Raw genomic sequence first — 23,934 nt, 5'->3', positions numbered from 1 at the left:
ATTCTTAGTAAGGGGTTTCCAGTCGCTTGCTTATAGCTGTTGAGTACCCCAACAGAGGGTTTATTATTGCAATCAATTATTATGTTGACCCTTTCCCTTAATTCCATTGGGTTTCATTAATATGCCACTGAGTTTGTAATTACTACTGGCACAATAAGGGAAAATAATTTGTGGTATGCATACCCCTCTGACTATTAAGTATATTATTAATTATCATTGAATAGACACAATGTAATTTTATAATGTATCACAAAAAGAGTGTGCCAGAGGATTCATTCTTACAAAATATTGTTATACATAGCTTTTTTAGGAGTACAGAGTAGACATATAAGACCACATCCCTAGTATCACTGAATACACTTAGATATGTATAATGCAGTACACCAGTAGTCTGCTAATGTATTCTAAATCAATACTGAGTTGCCCATTGTCACTCAATAGCCTCATTATTATTACTTTGTCCAATACATCTATTATCAGTGTACATTCAATACACCATGTCTGGTGTTCTCATGGGTTATTTTGTATTAAGTTGATTATGCTGTTTTTTTATACATTTCTACTTCATTTTACTTTAACATGTGTAGTTGAGATAAGTTGCTTAATTTAGGTGTGTTTATAAACCGTATAAAGCATTTATTGCTTTTATCTAATTCATATGTATGATTTTATTGAAAGTGCTCGTACAGTATACAACCTCAGTTTATAGAAAGTATTTTACATGCAAATAAATGACAGAAACAAAGTTAAATTGTGTGTCTACCTTAATTGTATTATAATATATATATATATATATATATATATATATATATATATATATATATATATATATATATTGTAGGTGAATAATAAGCGAATGTAACAATATTGGAACATTTTGAAACAACAAAGGAGAGCCAAATATGAGTTCTCATTTCAAATGTAATGCGTGTTGCAGAATCAGCAATTTGCAAGTTGATAGGAAAGGTGAAGTAAAGTAGGTTAATTATTTTTGATCTTGGCTTGTCAATTTGTATTTCTCACTTCCCTACGATGTGAATCACTGGTAACCTAATTACACTTATTAGACAGGTGCATTAAACTGTGTTCCGCAGATCATTTCTCAAAACATAAATAAAATATGAGGAAACAATTAGGCATATCGTACAACACAAACAACAGAAAGAGAAACACTGGAATTGTATAATTATATGTTTGGAGTACCGAGTCAGCAGTTTTGCTAACTTTTCTATAATAAGATTACAGAAGACGGAAAAGAAGAGCTTACTTCAGCTTTTATGAAGGATGTAAGCAATTTTAAATTGCTCTTTGTCTCCTGAGACCGAGTGAAAATAATTCTAATAAAGTGTAATAAAGGCATTTCTTAAATGAAAAAAGGTTGGTTAAATGTATTTTTATTTAGCATGCCTAATTGCAGTTCTTGCTAGAACAGGATTAAAAGAATGTTATATAACTAAAAATACACAACACTGATACACGAATTACAACATAATAGATTTAGTTTTGCTTCCCAAATTTACATCTTACCATCTTCCTATAAATGTAACAAGTTGTTTATAAATATTGAATCTTATATCATAATATGTTTTGCTTTAACTCTGTTAAAAAAAAAAATTCTGAAGTTTTGTCACATTGCAAATGGTGGACTATTTAGTACATAATGACTGATGATATAATCCCAATCCCAGAACAGTTGTTTTAGGGACTGTTCACATTTGTTCCCTGTGTTTTCATTACTTTCACACAACCATTTGTATCCCTTCTTCATCAAAGTCTTTATATACATTTATTTGGGTTGGGTACACTTTAACGGTGCGGAAAATTCCGACACCAAGGAGACCTCCACTAAAATCTGAATGTGTGAAAAAACGATTTCATTATAAGCAGACTTACCTACATACCGGCGCTGTGGATCTCCAATTGCAGCAGGATACTGACTGTAAGTTATTCCGACTAGTCAGGTGTCCGTCACTAGACTTTCACGTCATTGTGACCTCTATCACTTTTAATTTAAAGTAGCAATGTCAGGACCCCGCAGGTTAAGTGTTTAAACACTTAACTTGATATTTCCGCTTTAAATTAAAATTGATAGGGGTCGCAATGATGTGAAAGTCTAGTGACAGACACCTGACTAGTCGGAATAACCTGCGGTCAGCATAATTCTGTGATCGGAGATCTACAGCATCAGTATGGAGGTAAGTCTGCTTATATTTAAATTGTTTTTTCACACATTCGGATTTTAATTGTAGGACTCCTCGGTGTCGGAGTCGTGGCAATCGTGAAAACGACTACAACCGTATTTATTTAAACAAGCAATATATGGGGGTATATTTACTAAACTGCAGGTTTGAAAAAGTGGACATGTTGCCTATAGCAACCAATCAGATTCAAGCTGTCATTTTGTAGAATGTACTAAATAAATGATAACTAGAATCTGAATGCTATACGCAACAACTCCACTTTTTCAAACCCGCAATTTAGCAAATATACCCCATGGTCTTTTACAACCTAGAATCATGTGAAGGTACAGAGCATTTTATTTGGGACAAATGTGTCTAATATCTGCTATTCCCATACACCATGACACATTAGGTATTGAAGTTTGAAACTGTCAGACACCATCTCACTTTCCTGAGCCTATGCCACAATAACAGACATGTTTTAGTAACTGGTTACGGTCAGTTCCATTGTAATATCAACAGTCGCTTCCCAGGGTAGTAAAGAGCTGAACCTAGGTACAGTGCAAATTTACTAATACTGGGTAATTATGAGTGCTCCTGTTTTTATATCATTTAACACTGATTCATTTAAGCTTCAAACAACATTTTAATGAATTTAAACTTTTCCTTTTTCATCTAAAATATTTAATTATTGACCCTTTAATGTCTTCTATAATGCATGCCAGTAAGTGAACATAAGACTTTACATTTTTAATTTTTATTTACACAGGTTTACCTACACATATTAATGATCATTCCCTGTAAATTGTACTTAGATAGAATAAAAAGTGCTCAATTAAAAGTAGTGGACAATGTGTGAATACCTCAATATACAATGCAGGGTAAATAAATGGTTATTTTCCTGGCTTTGCAGACTGCTGCTAAATTGGAAACACTCCAAAATGTATTAGGATTTCTTGTTCTGCAAATCAAAATGTTCTTTTATTGTTTTTACAGTAAAAACTGGCATATTATTATTTCATTTACAAACTATTCTGCTGTTTATATGCAGTATATACTAAGCTGGAGAAAGGGGCTAGTTTAGGACAATTAAAATAATATGGTGGATACTGGGAATATTGTGAACACACTTTATTAATGTGATCTATACTGGGGTAATTGTGGGGATGATTTGTGGCATAGTGGCTTAGTGGTTAGCACTTCTGCCTCGCAGCACTTGCGTGGGTGTCTTCTGGGTGTTCTGGTTTTCTCCCACACTACAAAAAATCATACCAGTAGGTTAATTGGCTCCTATTAAAATTGACCATAGTTTCTCTCTGTCTGTGCATGTGTATATTAGGGAATTTAGACTGTAAGCTCCAATGGGGCAGGGTATGATGTGAGTAAGTTCACTGTACAGCGATGAGGAATTAGTGGCACTATAAAAAAAAGCTGATGATGATGATAGTAATATTATGAACTTTAAATGTATTGTTAATTTATAGTCTATAATCTAATTCACTGTATCCTCACAACTGTTTTCACGGTAAAGCAACTACTGAATCTAGTTTATAGACACTTCATTACCTCATTCACTGTATCACCAGTATGCATTCATTGTTAAGATTTTTTCAAAATTCACTATAAATAAACTATGCAAGCATTTATATGATTACTGTTCAACAACTGTTTATCTATGATCACATACATTCTAAAACCACTATGCACCAACCTTTACAATCACTAATACCCTAGTACTCTATTGCAACTAGGGGCCTGATTCATGTTCAGAAGTAAATCTTGTATGAAATAGCTCTGCGCTTTCTGAATAACCAACATTACGCCAATATATAGATATGTCTAGAAATTATTATACTGTAAAGAGTTTTTCTTTTATTTTATGTTTAAATAAAATGAATGCATTCTTATGTGCCCTTTTAGTGTACTTAAAGATGTGCGCATATTGCTGTTTATTCTGTGTGTCTATGTTCGGCAAGTACTGTTTAGGCAGACCATAATTACACCTATATTCAAATCAAAACGTAACTTGAGATATGCTTGGATTTAAATATGGTCTACGCACAGGTTCTGTGCTTTTCTTTAAAACACATCTTATGTGCATGTTGCGTTCGGATTTGAATCAGGCCTCATGTGTCAACCTTAATGGTCATTAATCACTTATTGTACAGATACTACACATCCACTCTACACTGGTACTGCATTCATTATGTAGCTATTACCAAATACACTTTAGCAACACTACCAAAACCTGATAGGAATACAATTTGGTGAAGAAATGTAATTTTGCTCCATGTCTTGAAAATGCTAGACCAATACTTTCAAAAGAACCTTTTCCTTAAAACAAACAGGAAAAAAAACCCTGAAAGCTGAAATTATCATTAAGGTTATACTGAGTGGCCAAAGTGGAAATTTAGAAGTGGCGGTATGGAAACTTAGAGTAGAAAATGTAAGTGAATGAAATGTGATAGTTTTATATCAAAGCAGTGGGAGAAGCGGCAGTATGGCATACCACTGTAGACATCTCCACTCAACAACTGGTTAAACTGAATGCAAAAAGAAACAAAAACAAAACAGGTAATGTGATTGTTAAATATTAAATTATCTGCACCTTCAATGATTTTCTAATAATATAATTAATAAAATCACATGAAAATCCATTTACGTCACTCAGAGCATTGCAAATGTTATGCAATTAATTGTTAATCACTAAAATCACAATTTCCCATTGCTTACAAAAATCACAATGACAAAGATTATGAGAACACATTTATTGTTAATTAATCCAACAACTAACTTTTGCCAACCAGTTTTATAGTAAATAATGTCTTAGTTTTGTTTTACTACCATCTGAAATTTCCTCTATCCTTGGAAAATAAAAGTTCATTATAGAATGATTGCCGAAGGATGCTAATTACTGCATCACAGTAATGTCTGCAAGTTTTATGCATAGAGATGTTGTTATAGGTGAGAAAAACACAGGACACTTGATCCTTAAAGCTGCAGGCAAATCTCCTAATTAACCTCACCCCCAATGATTTTCTGATGACATTATTCATAAAGCCACATGACAAATAACATAATAAATTACAGCACTGCTGACTTTTACTAGCGCTTATGGGTATGTCTTGTGGGGGAATTTATGGGTTTGTAATTTCACCTTCAAGAAATACTGACCAAAATAAGATGCTAAAAAGAAAACAAACACGGACAGGCAGGAGGCAGGGCAAATACTTTCCACAGAACCCTTGTATGAGAACAAAGTTTTCCAGTTCAATTATTACATTATGTCAATTTGATATTTATAGGTGTATACTCATTATAAGCATGAAATTCTGAATATGGAGCAGTGACATCTAGTACACAGACAGAAGGGGGGGGGATTTATTAACCTATGGTTCATTCAAACCACAGATTTTCAGTTAATTTGATGTGTGGTTTGTTAACTGAGCTATTTACTATAAGGAAAATTTCATATCAAAGACCATAATTGTAAACCACAAGGTTTAGAGCCGCCATACCGATTTCCAGGTATGAGAAGTATAAAACAGTCCGATGTATTAAACACATATAGAACTAGAAAAAGAACTAAAGGAAGCAGGGCCACCTTAACTACATTATGGGGCCCCAGGCAATGCAGTGCACTGGGGCCCTTAAATAGATATATAAATATATATATATAGTGTGTGTGTGTAAAACAATATACATGTATGTAAAAAAAAGTCATTTTATATATATATATATATATATATATATATATATATATATATATATAAAATCACTTTTTTTAACATATATATATATATATATATACATATATATATATATATATATATATAGGGGCCCCCTTAACTTACTTTAAGTCTGATCCCCTTCTCTTCTTTTTCCTCGCTGAGTCTCTTCTGCGCTCTTCCGTGCTGTGCTTGCAGTGAATGTTTGGCATGACATCACGCCCCCCACATTAATTGCAAACACAGCACAGAAGAGGGGACCAGGGAGGGAGCCGGATCGCCAGCTGAAGTGACCACGTGACTGCAAGGTAAGTATTTTCTTTTTTTTTTTTTTTTTTGCAAGATTTTTCTTTCAGAGCTGCCACGGACGGGCCCCCTTGCCCACAGGGTCCCCGGGCACCTGCCCATTGTGCCCAATGGAAGAGACAGCCCTGAAAGAAAGTGTTAATTGTGGCAGAAAAACAGGCATTTAGCTAATTATGTATACACAAGTTAACCCGTGCATGATACTCATGCATTCTAGTCAAATGAAGCTACTTAAGGTGTTAAAAAGATTCTTGTCATGCATTTGGGGCATAGCCCAGGCCTCCTCAGGGGAAGAGCGTTACTTTCCGACGTAAGCGCCCTTTTTTAACGTGGTTTTGTCCACATGTCACCACCTCATCATTCTTCTCCATCACCTCATCCTTCATTTTCATCGCCACATCTATCCAGATGTCTATCCAGACACAGGGATCTCTCTCAGCGGTCCTGAGTATTACACTCCTCTCACTCTGTCACCCCCGGCAACCACCAACCACTCCCCACTGTCACCCCCGGCAATCACCAAACACTCCCAACTGTCACTTCTCCTTCAAGAAATATATATATATATATATATATATATATATATATATATATTTAAAATCTTTATAAACACTTTTAACAATTAACAAATTAAATTAACAAATTAAAAACATCTTAGTATACCAAATTTTAGCCCTTTCTGAATTTTTTTTTTCCACACACACTAAGAATTTAGTAGGTCAGTGTATAACTCCGCCCAGCAGGTGGCGCTGCAGCTTGGTTTAATTTTTTTACACACATACACACACAGACAGACTAACACACGCCACTAGACATTTATATTATAGATATCAATATCTCACTAAGACTCTGTTGGGGTTCCTGCAAGCAGACAGTCCTCCCTCCAAGTTTCTCCCTTCTTTCCTAATAATCTTACACATTATTGTATAAATAGAATCCAAACACAGACAACACTCTATGCACTATAAGTAGAGACCCATAAAAGGTCCTATTGAGCTTCTGTAATTCCCTAACTTTGACAAGAGAATGGGATACCTGCATGACTGCTTACAAGCTGTGCTTCCCATCACCATCTAATATATAAAAGCCTAGCGGCGTGTGTTAGTGTGTGTGTGTGTGTGTGTGTGTGTGTGTGTGTGGAAAAAACTACCGGGTGACAGAGTGCTCAAGCTGCAGTGCCACCTGCTGGGCGGAGTTATATACTACACTGACCTACTAAATTCTTAGCATTATCTATGTCACTCACTGGACTGTGAGTGCTACTTCTAAGGTAGCTAGGAACCGTGTCCGTCCATTATAATGGTTACTGCGCATGTGCAGTCCCTTTTAACCTTCAGTTCTGTTCTTTTAACTTAATTGGCTGATCAGGCAACACTCCCTATATTAAGCACCTGTGGTCAATACCACGTGGCCTGATCTTGGAGTCTCATTCCTCATGAGTCTCTGAAGGTGTTCCAGTGCCTGCTCGTGTGTTCAGCTGATGCTGATTCCTGTTTGCCGTTTGTGGTTTCCAGACCACTTCTATTCCTCGTGTTCCTAGTGTCTTCAGCAGCTGATTCCTATCCGCTGCCTCCGTATATCTACAGTTACAGATTACTGCAAACTCTCCTGTGTTTCATCGTGACTCCAGCAGCTGATTCCTATCCGCTGTCTCCGTATATCTACAGTTACAGATTACTTCAAACTCTCCTGTGTTACATCGCTACTGTTCCAGCTGATTCCTGTTAGCTACTTCAGCGTGTCTACAGAGTCCTGCTCGTCTCAGCGCTCCAGTCTGCATTCTACCTGCCGTCAGCTGATCCGCTGCCTACTGCTTCTACAGTGTGTCCATTTGTGTCAACTTGCCTGTTAGCATCGAGTCTACGCTCCTCGGCTTCCAGCTCTGCTACATCGCTTCAACTCTCCCGTGGTCTCCTGCTGTTCAATTTGATATACTACTGCTTCCTGAGTATTTGTCATCCTTGCTGGCCTACCTACAGTGCGATGCACCTTCCTGCCGCTTCCATTCTGCAAGGACTTCTCATCTCGTCTGTTCCCTGCCGCTCAGGTATCCCTGCAGCTATCTCTAACAGCCTGCTCATCTGAGCCACGGTATGCATACTTCTCATTGACTGTGCTGGTGTATTGCATATCCATCTGGACTGAGTTGTTCTCCTCTGGAGTTTCCATCCTCTGAGACTATTGCTATTATTGACTGTGTTTCCTTTTGCTGGATTATTCTAGTGACTTTGTTTATCTGTGCAGTGCTGTTCATTCATTATTATTATTGTGTGCAGTTCAACGTGGGATCAAGTTCAGTGTACCCGTGTAGACTCTGCATTGCATTTATCTCCTCGTGTCCTTCCTCACATATATATTCAGTGGTACAACTTGCTAGAGGCAAACCACTGATTCCTGTTTCCCTGTGTCACCAGTTGCATATATCCTCTCACATAAGCAGTGGTACAACTTGCTACACGCAAACCACTGACTTCCCCGTTACCTTCACCTGGATTCCATTCCTTCACTACAAACAGCGGTACAACTTGCTATACGCAGACCGCTGACTTCCACCTCCTTATTACTCCTGGACATTCTTCTCACTATAGCAGTGGTACAACTTGCCGTGCGCAGACCACTGACTACCCTCACGTGTCCTTGTCCATCCAGATCCTCGTGTTCAGTTACCTATTGTTTACCAGTGCTGCTAGTCATAGACTTTCTGAGCATTCTCTAACCATCTGCTGTTTCCAGTTCCATTATCACCCTGCCATCAGAGTATCATATACCAACTCAACTGCTCTGATAAGACCATCAGCGGGTGATACTGGGTAAAGACACCTAGTGCCCGTGACAATCTAATATATAAAAGCCTAGCGGCGTGTGTTAGTGTTTGTGTAAAAAACTATTTTCTCAGAAAGGGCTCATCCAATTGACCTGAAATTTGGTATACTGACATTATTTGACAAAAAAATTATAATAGTGAAGTCAGTTAACTTCCATCATCCCCCCTTCCCCCCGTGGGAGGGGCGGTAAAGGCTAAATTCACGAGTTGAGGGCTCAAACTCATTTTCGTGAGGTAATTTTACCTCATGATCACACATGCTTTGTTAGTGTGTGTTTCTGTGTGTGGAAAAAACTACCGGGTGACAGACTGCTCAAGCTGCAGCGCCACCTGCTGGGCGGAGTTATATACTACACTGACCTACTAAATTCTTAGCATTATCTAATATATAAAAGCCTAGCGGCGTGTGTGTGTGGCGATGAAGATGACAAGAACCTTTTTAACACCTTAAGTAGCTTGATTTGACTAGAATGCATGAGTATCATGCACGGGTTAACTTGTATACATATATGGAATGATAGCTACTGATGACATTAATCAACATTCACCCAATATATGAGAGAGGATAATCGTACCAGTAGAATATACCCTGTACACAAAACAGCATGACTCTCTATAAGAACTAAAGAAGGATAGGATCTACCAGAAAGCATCACAGAGTGTTACCGATTCTCATGTAACCAGGAAATTTGGAACTTTTTACTGTCATTTTTAAATTCATCCACTATTGGGTTTTAAGCTGACAGGATAATTAGTATATATTGTTGCAGCTTTTAGATTGGCAATACTAAGCTGCATTGTGGTGTGTTTATATTAGTTTTAAAGGTGATATCACTTATGTTTGTACTATTTATTTAATACATTGTAAAATATACAGATGTTCTATGATAATAAGCATATTGTGGAAAATAACATATTTTGATAACAAATATTTTAGCATACTTCTTTTTCACTGCTTTTTATAACAGTTATATTTTGATTTTTACTCTCCGTGCTACACATTTGATTATGTCTAGGTTATTTTTTTCTACATATTTTCTAGACGCGGATCTGGTAATATCCCCATACCCCTTTTGGCAGCATTTGATGTGACACACACTATTAGATACAGAGATAATTGGTAGAGGAAGCACAGTTTCTATCTTTCTTATTTATATCTATCCCATTAGTAATTTGCTCTGAGCATAACAGTATGTTTGAACCTGAAATTGATCTCATTTAGGTTGATTTGTATAAATATGCCAAAACAGTAAACTGTAAGCCATTAATGGCTACTCTAAATAGCCATTAATGGTCAAATGACCTGAACTTCAAATTTCCTAAAGTAATTACATGGTTTCACTGTGGTTATATTTGTATAAACATTTTTGCTAACATTGCAAACTTTAATGTGCAACAAGACAAGGAGCTTATACTACTAGTTTAAAAATGTGTTTATAAACAATTAACACACAGATTATTTTTGAAATTATGTGTACATATGTGGACTTTGTTTACATACTTATATTCTAAGGGCCTGATGTAGAGTTGGATGCAATTTACACTGAAAACATAAGTGTAAATTGCATCCCGTAGTTTACAGAGGATTCCACTGATTCCACTGATCTTTAGGTCCTTGCGATTAGAATACTATGCAAATTGCACAAACACACCCTTTTATATGACATATGGACCGGTGTGGATAATACATCTAAGTATATCAGTCACAGTGGCCCTGAAAAGCAGATAAATGAATAAATTAATTAATTAAGAAAAAAATTGTGCATCTTTCCTTCAAACAGCACTAGGATAGGTTAAGCTGTTTGGGAGGGGTGCAAACCTTTTTCAAAAATTTTCAATATTTTTTTACATCTTATTTTAATATAGATAGCAAGGTTTGTTGCACCAGGAGAAAGCTCCCGCAAAAGACACATCTCCTAGAGACCGATCTGCATGAAACCGCCTTTATATTGCTTGGCTCACACACTACCTTCCCTGTTCCACTCTCTAAACGCAGAGAGGTGCAAGGGCGAGATCTGTCTAATTCGGAGTGCAAACTGAGACAGATCCTTGGCCAAAAGTGCTTATTGTGCTGATCCAGCTTTTTTTTGTCCAGCTTTGACAGGTGTTTAGGGCCTTTTTTATAAATGGGTAAAAAGTGAATTTGCCAATATCTCACTACATACCTCATATAAATATAATTCTCCTACATATTCCTTGTCTGTCTGCTTTCATGGGCCACGTGCCAGATTTTTGTCCCAATTCTGCTTTCAATACAATCTCTGTCTATACTGCTAGATTCAAGCCCAATACAAATACAAACTGTATCTTGCTTCCATGCTTCCATGTACTGACAACACTTAATCCATGATTTTAGATTTAGATTTATTTATATAAAGCTCTTTATATGATAATATTAAATATATCACTAAACATGACTAGAGCAAGAAGCAAGAGAGTTCTGAGATTTTTGTATTTTGTAGTTGGGTGGGAAAATCTTTGATAAGTGGTAAGTGAAAAATCCCCTGAATACCTTTGGGTTTCATTTTCTGGATGTTACCAGTAAAACTGTCTAATCAAGTTCAATTCAACAAGAAAAGGCTGAAGAACTGTAAGAACATATAGTTTCAATCTGGCAGCATATGACTGGATGCTTTCAGGGGGGCTCTGCACAGCAGTGTTAAATGCATGTCTGTCCATTGTGACTTTTTTCACTGGTAAGCATATCTCATCAATTTTTTTTTATTAGTGTAACTGGATCCTTATAAACCTCCCCTCTGAATAGACAAATCTGTCAGCTTTATCTCCAGCTTCAACACTAGCTAAATTGAGCAGGTTGTATGTTTATACCTTTTTTGGTTTGTCTGAGAGTCCAGTACAGCAGTATATATGCCATTCCTTGTTCAATTTGAGCTATGTGTCCGCGATGGCGTTGTCAAAAACAAATGGATCTATGCATTGGAGACCTTGTGCCATCACAGCCAACCTTCTAACATCATATAGAACTGTCTTAGTTCAAATAAACGAGAAGAGGCTGGAGAACTGTGAGAACATGTCTTTAATGTGTGGAATATACTGAGATCTGAAGATGTCTGCCAGGTATTTACTTTCAGCCAGTACTTCCTGAATAGCAAGTGGATGTAGTGATGTCACTTCCACCAAACACACATAGCATACATCTACATCCTCCTTTTTTTTTAGAACAAAGTAACAATCAACAAGTGTGTGTGTGCGAGACAGTGGGACAGGTGTTGGATGTAGATTGTGGATAGAGCAGACTGCTAGTGACATGTGAGATGTCTCATTCATTGGTAAAGGTCTGGAACTCACCACTCATGAACTGCACAGCACTGTCAGTGAGCAGCTTGCTTGGTATACCATGGGTAGAGGTGACTTTTCCTTTTGTTAATGACTGTGGCATTCATCAGCTTTAGGAAGATAGTCTATCTCGAACAACACGGAATATGAGTCCACTAACACAAGGTGCTCTTTCCCCCTCCACACAAAAAGATCTGTAGCAACGTTAAACCAAGGGAGGTCAGGTACTTCATGGAGAGTGAGCAGATCTTTAGCATGATGAGGCTGTAGAGTATTGTAAGGGGTACAAGCAGGGACTACCAGATCAATGTCAGCAGCCATAGAGGGCCAATACAATGCATCCTTCGCTCGTCGCAAAGTGAGTGCCACTGGTGGGCCTGCTGGGCATAAATCCTTGGAGAGCATATTGGATTACAAACCACTGACCACGCAGGAGTTTGCCCTCTGAGATCGTTAACATGTCCTGAAAAACAAAGAAGGACTTGAGGTCCCAAGGCAATTCTCTGAAAGAAGACGGCCAACCCTGCAGGATGAAATGCCTTAACCGTTGGCAAAGATCATCCCTGAGTGTACTATCACACAGTCTTCCATGCAGCGGGAGAAGAGGACATCAAACTCCATAGCATCCATGTAACAGGGAAACCTGAGTCCTGAAGGTGATAACGTGATAAAGCGTCAGCTACGTGGAGGTCCTTTCCCCGCTTGTACACCTCTTTGAGATGGTACCTTTGGAGCTTGAGCATGAAGAGTTGGATAAATGCCAAAGCAGTGTGCATAGGTTTGCAAAAAATTGTGATCAGTGGTTGGTGATCTGTTTCAACCACCACTGGAAGTCCATCGATGAACTAGTGGAACTTTTGACAGGCAAAGACAAGGGCAAGTAGTTCCTTTTGAATCTGAGCATACTGAGACTCACTGTCTGTAAGAGCTCTAGACACATAACTGATGGGTTTGCTGCACTGCAAACAGAAAGCAAAGCATGAAAACCATGCTAAGAAGTACGAGCAGAGATGACCACAAGAACATATACATAAAAGAACTTTAGCACTGTGCTAGAAGTGATCATAAGCTTGAGGTAAGCAGTCGCATCAGCATAATAGCCCAACCATCACCATTCAACGTCATTGTGCAAAAGCAGGCAGAGCGGAACTGTGATGTCACTGTAGTGAGGCAGAGATTTTCAAAGGTAATTTGTCATACCTAGAAATTGCTTGTCTGTGGGGATGGTTTCCCTCAAAGATGTGCTCCATGCTGCGTTGGAACACTTGGACCTGCACCAGCGAGCAAAGTGATTTTGTTTGCCACAAAATGCAGCCTTTATTGAAAGCAGGACATTTGTGATGTTGACAAGAATGGCAACCGCCGCAATTCACACAGCATTTTTGTTGCTACTCGTGTTGCCGGAGGTCACATATATAAGACTCTTTTTTCAACTCAATTGTACTTATGCAGGACTGCTCATGTAACATGCATATGTGTATAGCAGTGTCCAGTGTCAGTGTCTTCTCTGCAGGAGATGCATACGAGTGACATCACCATAAGACCCACACACAATTCTGTTCTTGATAAGCTCATTTGATGTCAGCATATTCACATTTCTTTGCCAATAGTTTCAATCTGGCAGCATATGACTGGATGCTTTCATAGGGGCTCTGCACAGCAGTGTTAAATGTATGTATGTCCATTATGACATTTTTCACTGGTAAGCATTTCTCATCATTTTTTTTTATTAGTGTATCTGGAGCCTTCTTATCCTCTCCCTCTGAATAGATAAATGTGTCAACTTTATCTACAGCTTCAGCACCAGCAAAATTGAGCAGGGTGTATACCTGTACCTTTTTTGATTTGTCTGAGAGTCCAGCAAAGCAGTAAACACACCATTCCTTCTTGAATTACAGCCATGCGACCGCGATGGCGTTGTCAAAAACAAGTGGGTCTATGCATTGGAGACCTTGTGCCGTCACAGTCAACCTTCTGACACCATGTAGAACTGTCTGAGTTCAAATCAATAAGCAGAGGTTGGAGAACATGATAACATGTCTTTACTGTGTGGTATATATAGAGAACTAAAGATGGCTGCCAGGTATTTCTTGTCAGCCAGCACTTCCTGAATAGCAAGTGGATGGTTGTGACTTCACTTCTGCCAACCACACATAGCAAACATCTACATTACCCATCATAAATATGGGTAAAACCTAGACAATAGTTTGTTTTTGTTTCACAAAATCTGGGGTTAATATGGTGTATTCAATTTGTTCATCTTTTAGCCTCATACTTTGTGTTATTTTGTCTAGAGGGTGGTACATTTTTTTATTTTTCCTTAGGGATAATGTAAGCTGTTATGCATGTCTGTCGATATAATTATCTTTTTACTGATCAAATAGCTAAATTTTACTGGTTTAATTTTTTTTGTTTTTTTAGAAAAATGCTGAAGTGGCCCTATTTCACACAGTCTCTGATTATATAGGGGGAGATGCAAGGGAAGCATATACAAAAATATCTTAGTCCACTTGTTACATACATTTTGATAATTATATATTAACAAACAATATAAAAATACAAATATGTAGAATAAAGACATCTAGATTACAATAGCAGTTGTAAAACATATGCAGACTTAAGCACAGACTGAAATAATTAGTTAAGTGCAATAATAAAGCATTTCATTAGAAGTGATTGTGGAACCCTAATTTGTCTAATGGAGAAAAATTCATTATCAACAATGGCAGAGCTCAAGTGCTGCTTATGGTTGCAGAAGTAAAGTAGCCAACACGTCTGGGTCTTCTTTATGAGCTTGTGGACATAAGCTAAATGCCAAGGTATAGAATTCATAAACAAGTCTTTGTGGCTGCAATGAGCTTACAAAAGGAAAATTATATTTTGCTGCACTCACACTGTGGCATGAAACAAATTAAATTATTTCTGCTGGAAGCACAGGGTGACTCTTTGTATTCTTTATATTATGTAAAAATATTGTGAAGATAAGCCTGATTTTTTCTCTGTATTGTAGAGTAGGAGTAATATAAATAATACATTCAACAACAAATGAATATATATTTTGGACACCGTTCTTTTAAAGCCAGTCCCCTCATTTTGCAAAGGGGGAGAGGGGGGGGGGGGGGGGGGGTAGAATTAAGGACTGCATAACTTCAAAAATGTAAATAGTAAAATGAATGTGTTACATTAATGCAGTGGAAAAAAGGCTGCCATAAATGTTAGTAAGAATGCCATTAAAGTAAGCAGCAAAATTTTATTTGCAGTGCAAAGCATGCTACATAGTAAAGTGAAAAAGTTTATACTTGACACACATGGTTTTGCAAACAGAGATGTTCTTATTGTAACATAAAAACAAATACTATAATTGTGTTCAGTTGTTAAAAGAACTACTTCTATAGTTATATACATAGGCTAGGAATATCAGTATTCATCCTCTAAATAATATTTGCATAAGTCATCCCCCCATTGTAAGCCAAACATTGCATAAAGATACCCCCATAGTCAGCAATACATTGAAAAGTTATTCCCCAATTGTCAGCCATATATTGCACAAAGATCCATTCTGCTAATTTAAAGTTCTATATTGCAGACCTCAACCTCTCCCCCAATTGCACAAAAATCCCCCAAATGCTGGAAGAATATTTCATAAAACGTCCCCACAATTACTGGCCATATATTACACAGAAACAACTAATATTTTTTTGGCTAGACTTGGTATGTATACAACCAAAGAAATTAGCTCACATGCACGCATGCATGTACACACCGAAATATATATCTAGAAGCCATATGACATAACTTGCCCCACTCCTGTAGCCTTTTACCCTACAACTATCCACTGGGTTGTGCATGTATAACCAGGAGTAACAGAGGTTGATTGGACTCTTGAGGATATAGATTGCGCTGAGTGGGATCTGCTCCAAGTGACTTGAATCACCACACATCAGGAACTCGAATAGTCTTGTGGGTTACTAATGCTGGTCTTATGGGGCGTCCACCCACAGCTTCTGAGGTCATTGGTTGATCTTCAGAAACCAGTGGTAGTTCCATTTTGTGGGCAAAGTCCAATGCTATGAAATTCAGATGGGCCCAATATCCAACAAAGCTTCTGTGTCTACAGAGCAAGTGATTCAGGAAGGGGTGATGGACAGCTGAAATTGCAGAAAGGGAAGTGGAGAGAGAACTACCCGATGATCACAGATCTGCAGCAGTTGTTGTAAAGAGCTATAAGGAATCTCTATCTATAATTTTAAATAAATAAAAACACTAATAAAGCTGCAATCTACCTCCTCCTCCCAAAACACATGAACACTTGTGCTGGCAATACAACCAGCGGACCCACCACCCATCAGAACACAAAGGGCTCAAACATAAAAAAGAGAATGAACTTGGTTCCCCAAGTGCCAGCATGAGCTGGCACCAAAGGCCTGCTGTGACCTGTAGTGCACAACATTTAAATAAACCACATACCTTGTTGCAAGAAAAAAAATACTAAAAACAAATAAAAAACACTTACCCCATGTAATACTTATAAACATCCAGGTTCTTCATCTGCAAGGAATCCAAACTTGTAAGCTTTAACCAAATGCCCAAAAAAATATTCCAAGGGCTCGTGGCTGTCCAAATTAAAAAAAATAAAATGACAATTATTCCAAGCATGTAAATAAAAATCTTCTTTTTTTGCAGCTTGTAAGACCCAAATAATCCTCTGGAACATGATTGGCAAAATAGAAAAACCCCTCTCAGACGACATATGCAAGCTCCTACAGACAGGAGCTGCTGCCGCATAATGTAAAGTTGACAGCCACTAGGTCTATTTATAACCTGGGACTTTCCATCTGACAGAGTTATTTTTTATTTGGACAACCACTGACCCTTGGAATATTGTTTTTGGCATTTGGTTATAGCTTAAACGAAATTCTAACTATACTTGTACAGAGATTGGTAGGCTGCATACCTGTGTGGTGTTTTATTCCTAATGGTCTTAGTCTTAGTCCTAATTGTCTTGACCTTTATCAAAGTAGCTGAAATAGAATGTGCAGTTGTTAGTGTGATGGTGCACTGCCATATATCATCTATAACTGGTATGGTGGTGGATCCTCATACACTGTTATTTAGAAAAACTGTATGTGCAACCAACAGTATGTCCAGTGACATTGAAAATGTCAACTGGGCAGCAACTCGGAAGGGCAATAAGGGAATGTGACATGTTTCTAGACTGTTTTAGGACATCGGAGGGAGAATACCCTTAGTATTAAATAACATAATTATATTGTTGTTTTGTGATATCTATTTTGATTTTAGCTTTGAATTTGAGTAGTTTTGCTAAATAAAAATATATAAACAGAGGGGTTGATTTAAAGTTGAATATAAAGGTATTTCCTATGAATATGAACGTTGCGTCTGTACATTTTCGTTTTTCGTTTCCCCACAGCTAAACGGTGCAAATTTGCATCTTGAGAAACCATGTTGCAATGGAAGGGGTGCAAAAACTTTTTTTGCATACAGTGAAAATACTGCCTGATTTTTTATGTAGCAGACAAACACTATAGAAATAAAACAGTACAAGTGCCAGTGGACAACAAAAGTACACTTATATACAATAAAAGTACACTTTATGTAGAAGTCAATTTCCAGAAAACAACTGGAAGTAATTGCAACCATAAGCAGCACTTGAGCTCTGCCATTGTTGATAATGAATTTTTCTCCATTAGACAAATTAGGTTTATTTGTGTTTTTATTTATTTAAAATTATAGATAGAGATTCCTTATAGTGCTTTACAACAACTGCTGCAGATAAAAAAGAAATATGAAAGACTTGGTGAAAGACAATACTGCAGTTTATGCAAACCAATGAACACAAATATATAATTAAAGATTTGTTTTATACTTGGCTTTAAATACCTTGGACAGAGATTTAAGGATTGGATAGGCTACAGCAGATTGTGCATTCCCAGGGATAAACAGCCTCAGGGAGATTTCAAGATGCAATGTGCACATTAAATACTGGAGGCAACCAGTGCACATAAAATACATTTTTTAAATGCCTATTACAATTGGCAGTAAATTCCAATATGCAATGTGGACACTAAATTGGTTTTTAATACTACAACAATACGTAAACAGACATTGCAGACAAGTGCAATATGGAGCTACTTCTTGGTGAGATGGATTAGGTCATGCATCTGTGAGTGGGGAAGTTTATCCATTTGGTATCCCCAGCAATGAACACGTTGTGCCCGTACAGACATTGTGACCCCTAAACAAATCAGAATTTCGGCTTTTAATTTATCATAACCTTTAGCATTGTTCAGACTTAGGTCAAAATATGCCTTTTGTGATTCCCCAGACAGAAAGAAAGCCAATAGGCCTGCCCACTGACTTTTAGGCCAACTTTTCTCTCTCTACAGTTCTTTCAAATGTCATCATCATAACCTTGGTCATCTTTTGAAGAAAGTAACTTGCCCGTATGGAGCTGGAACTAGTGGTGACCTCTAGGGAAGCATTTACTGAGAAGTGGCGAGAAACTGCACCACCTCTTTTAGAGTTTCGTGGTCCTGGTGCAGTTGCCTCCAAGACTCCTCAATGACTAATTGCTGCACCATGGTAGCCTTTTGCTGAGCTGCAATGGCTGCTGAGTCACGGTAGCTGCCTTCTGAGCTCTAGTAGCCTGTACAATGCCTTGATTATATCATCCATGATAAGTCCTGGTGAAGGGTAAGGGCAAAACGTAGCTTCCTTAATCAGCGGATGATGTCCCGTATTAGGGTTCATAAGATTTTGCAAAATACATTAATTTCTCAAAAACTGGGTACCTGTCCTTTTAAATTTTCAAACATTCTTTTTTTTTGGCTGCAATTAAAGTGCAGTGCTCACATTCTCCACCATATGTCATAAGATCATATTGGGGTTACCATTTTCTAGGGTAAATGGCTGCACTTCAGACAGATCAGCCAAGAATACCACACCAGTTAACAAAAGCCATAGCCTGTCTGATTTATCCCTGGGGCCCACTTCTGTAAAGTGAGGAACCTAGTGTCCCATACACATATAAAACAATTAAACTTACAGATCACGAAATACAGTATCTCTCAGGAGCTATATGACCTCCTTCCCAGGTATTTAATGACTGAATGAACTGCCTGGCAGCCTTTTAACAGCACCTCATCAAGTGCAACTCCTGATTACTAGCAACTTGCTAGCTTGTTAGAAAACCCAAAATGGGCCTTATGAGTGGAGCCCACTCTTCTCTCTCCATTCATAATCCAAGGACTCTTTTACCAGCTCAGTCACATCCTTGGGAGCTTCCTGACTGAATGTGCAACATATTCAATTCAAATGAATGTAGCACGGCTTTCTATTCCCTCTATGCACAGTACAGCATGTTGCCATGGGAACGCAGTGTGAAGCAGAGGTCAGCCCTTGCAGTGAAGCAGAGCTGGGATGAGAGACAGGAAGGAAGGGGCTGGCAGCCCGATGTGTATGACAGCAGTAGGGGAAGGAGAGAGGTTTGGTAGGAGAGTCTGTGGGAAAGACAGAGTGTGCAAACAAAGAGACATCAGAGGTATCAAAAGATATGCTGGCTGACACTTGCACAGAAAAATGTTGTAGCCGGATCACTGCAGAAAGCTATCAACCAGCCTGAGGAAGATTACGAAGCAAAGTGAACCTATGTGCTGAGAGGGAGTCTACCGCTATTAGCACACTGCAATAACTGCAAGCTGGAACAGAAACACTATAACCGGCATGGAGACTAAGCCCTTATATCCCTGACATCCACTACCAGAAGCCGCCTAATTAATGAGACAAGCCCCTTAGGGATAATGAAAATATTTTACTTATCCTGTGCATGCACCCGGCAATGTCTAACACTGGGACGCGACACTACAGCTAAACTGACATCCCAACCATTGTCCAGGAGACAGTTGGGATGACAGTGGAAGTGACACTCGGCTGGTGAGTTGCGGTGGGTTGGCACAGCCGTGACTCATAACAGTACCCCCCCTTGAGGAGGGTTTAAAGGAACCCCCCGACAAACTGGTTTCCCAGGAAACTTCCTAAAAAACTCCTTGATAAGCTTGTGAGCATGTAGGTGTCTCCATGAAACCTATGATCATTCCTCTGGGCTGTAGCCTTTCCAATGTTCTTAGAAATGGGTTTGTCCTTGTACCCTCTTGGAATCAAGGATCTTCTTCACAAAAAACTTGTGACATCCATCCACATTGACTGGCCGTGGTCTTTGTGGTCTGTGACAATTAAATTTGTTGGGAGTAATAACTGGTTTCAGGGAGAACAATGGAACGTATTCAGAATTTTTAAGGAGGTAGGAAGTTTAAGCCTAAAGGCCATGGGATTGACCTTTTTGATAATAGTAAAAGGTCCAATGAACCTGGGCCCCAGTTTCTTACTGTCAGGAGCCCTGCCTGCAGCCCTCTGCATCACATGCTGCTTATTGGCAGCTCCTGCCTCCAGGACCTTGGACTTGTTTTATTATGTTATCTGGCAGTACCTCTGTTCACCCATTGTGCCTTTTCCTTTGTTATTACTAGGGGTTAACCTGTCTCACTAATTATCTCTTGCACCTAGGTGTTCCCTACTTATACCTGCCTCTCTTCCTCTTCTGTTGCTGGTCATTGCTGTTGCTGTTCCATGTTGCTGTGCTTTTCCCTGCTATGCTCCTGGTTCACCTGTTCCCTGGGATCTCTTCATATTAGCTGCTTACCTGCATCAGCTGTGTTCCTGGTATTTGCTTTCTGCATCTCCCTGCAATCCTCATTCCTACACTATCCGGTTAATACCTTCCAGCAATAAACATCATGTGTTTCACCATTTTCCTGGCTCCTTAGCTGTGATTTCTGCATTGAAATGTGACACTTACAGGGCTGCCTGAGCTTGATGTTCTGGGTAGAGAATCAAACTTCATCACTTACTTAAAAGAAGCAAGCTCTATGTACTGATCGGACAACGACTTGGATATGAAAGAGGCCTGGAGCAAAGAAGAGTGGACCTTCTTCCAGATGACTCTAAGTCACAATGCAGTAGAAAATATTCTAGGAAGACCGGAGGAATTTATAAGGGGAGAGAATTGGACCTGGGATGGAATACAAGGTTGCAGAAGACTGGAGATATGTGGGTGGAGGAGTGACAAGAATTGTTATAGGCAAATTCAGCCCAAGGAAGAAGTGACGACCAATTATCATGGATCTTGGAGATATACAAACAAAGAAATTGCTCTAGGGACTGGTTTACCCATTCTGTCTGCCCTTTGGATTGCGGATGGCAGAAGAAGATGACAGGCTAACCTTAATTCCCAGCAGGTTGCAGAAAGATCTCCAAAACTGGTTGACAAATTGGGAAGACGATGTCTTTGGGAAGACTGTGTAGACAAAAGATATTTTGAATGAACAAGGAAGCTAGAGTTTGTGCACTAGGTAACTTAGGTAACGGTACAAAGCGAGCCATCTTACTGAAGCGATCCACTACCACCCAGATGGTATTGTGGCCAAAAGACCATGGTAGATCTACAATGAAATCCATAAAGAGGTGTGTCCATAGTTTAACTGCAGTCGGCAAGAATATCAACTGATATCCCTGGATGCAAGTTTGTTTTTGTGGCACTCGGTGAGTACCGTTTTCCTAAGATGGACGGGAACAAACAATCTGTAGGGGTTTCAGAGGGAGCAATTACCCCAAGCTCTTGAGTCAAGCCAGCGTGAATTGATGGGGATGGTATGATAGGCCGAGGATCTGTAAGCGCAGCACGGCAAGAAACAAAGCTCAGATAGAGTGCATTGTTCATGATGTTATTAGAGCCAGGTCAGTGTAACGGAACTTACTCCTCCTCGCTCCAGCATCGGCTTCTCTGTGCCACACATGGCAATTCCGGGAGGCAGGTCACATGACTCGTCTCCAGAGGCAGGTTTTTCAAACTTGTCTCACTACTTAAGTCTCGCACTGACACTTGTACAGTGTCAATGCAACTTGTTTGCCATGCTACTGACTCCTGTGTTGCTCCCTGGGTGTTTTTATTCCCTGATCTCCAGTGTACCAAACCTTGTCTGTTTGACCTAGCGCTGCCTGATCTCCCGTCTTCTGTACCTGGCCTGTCTGATTCTGAGCTGCCTGATCTCCTGTGTTTACCAAACCTTGCCTATCTAACCAAGAGCTGCCTGACTTCCTGTGTACCAAACTTGCCTGTCTGATGATCCTCCGCTTGATCTTCTGTGTACCAGTCCTGGCATGTTCTTGCTTACACTGCACCTCCAAGGTACTTCTAACTTATATTTTTCCTGTTGTTACATCCCAAGGCAGATTAGGGGGCCGCGACCTGCGAGTTCTCGGCAGCGAAGCCCATCCTGCCTCGCGGCGCTTCTTCATGAAAACCGGGGAACTTTTATGCAGTTTCTTCAAGGTTTATCAGTCCGGCTGGATTCTTTGCAAAATACCCTGGCACCACCTCATCCAGCGGTCACCCTTGCTGTTTCTGTTTCTGTCTCCACCTCTACCTCGCAGTTGCGAATTCCCAATCCTCCTATGTTTGATGGGAACCCCAAGCTATGTAGATGTTTTTTAAACCAGTGAGTGATACAGTTTGAACTGTTGCCTGGTAATTTCTCCATGGAGAAAGCTAAGGTCACCTATATTATATCTCTTCTTTTAGTCAGGCTCTCGCCTGGGCTTCGCCTCTGTGGGAAAGGAATGATAATCTTTTACAGGCTTGCTCCGAATTTTTGAAGGCTTTCAAGAAAATATTTGATGAAGCAGGATGAGTATCAAGCTCAGCCACAGGAATTCTTCACTTACGTCAAGGCTCTCAGTCAGTGGGACAATACGGTGTCCAATTTGGGGCAATGGAATCTGAATTACGCTGGAACAATGAGGTGCTAGTGGCTACCTTTTGGCACGGATTGTCTGATAAAATAAAAGATGAACTAGCTTCCCGTGATCTCCCGTCTTCTCTTGACAATCTCATATCTGTGCATAAAAGTGGACTTACGATTCAAAGAATGATTACAGAAGAAAGAACAAACTCGGTGCCCAACCAATCATCTATCCCCTCAGTTTCAAGCTCCTCCTGTACTCTCTGAGGAGCCAATGCAGCTAGATCAGACTCATCTTTCTCCTGAAGAAAGGAAGAGAAGATTTAAAAACAAATTGTGTCTTTATTGTGGAGGAGATGGTCACCTTATTGTCCTATCTGATCGGGAAATGACAGGGCCTAGTGGTATTAGAGGAGGTCTCGTTGGGTTCATATGATCTCTCTCTCCTCAACTCTTTTCAGAAAGAGAATCTTCTTTTTCCTGTTTTCTTCTGCTTCGAGGATCGTTCTTTCCCTCTTTCTGCCCATTTAGATTCCGGAGCAGAAGGTAACTTTATTTCTTCTGCTGTTTTTTCAGAATTTAGTGTCCCCACAACGCCCCTGCAACATCCTGTACGTCTCACAGCCATCAACGGCAGTAAGATAGCTGGGGTCTAATTCAGTTTTGGATGGTTCCTCTTACATTACAAATTGGAGTTCTACATAAGGAGGAGATTTCTTTATTTGTAATTCCCAATGCTATCAACTCCCTGGTCTTGGGCCTTCCATGGCTTCGTCACCACT

The sequence above is a fragment of the Mixophyes fleayi genome, chromosome 7 (assembly GCF_038048845.1).
Source record: "Mixophyes fleayi isolate aMixFle1 chromosome 7, aMixFle1.hap1, whole genome shotgun sequence".
Classification (NCBI taxonomy): Eukaryota; Metazoa; Chordata; class Amphibia; order Anura; family Limnodynastidae; genus Mixophyes; species Mixophyes fleayi.
The sequence above is the reverse complement of the archived record's forward strand: the minus strand, read 5'-3'. Positions refer to the sequence as shown.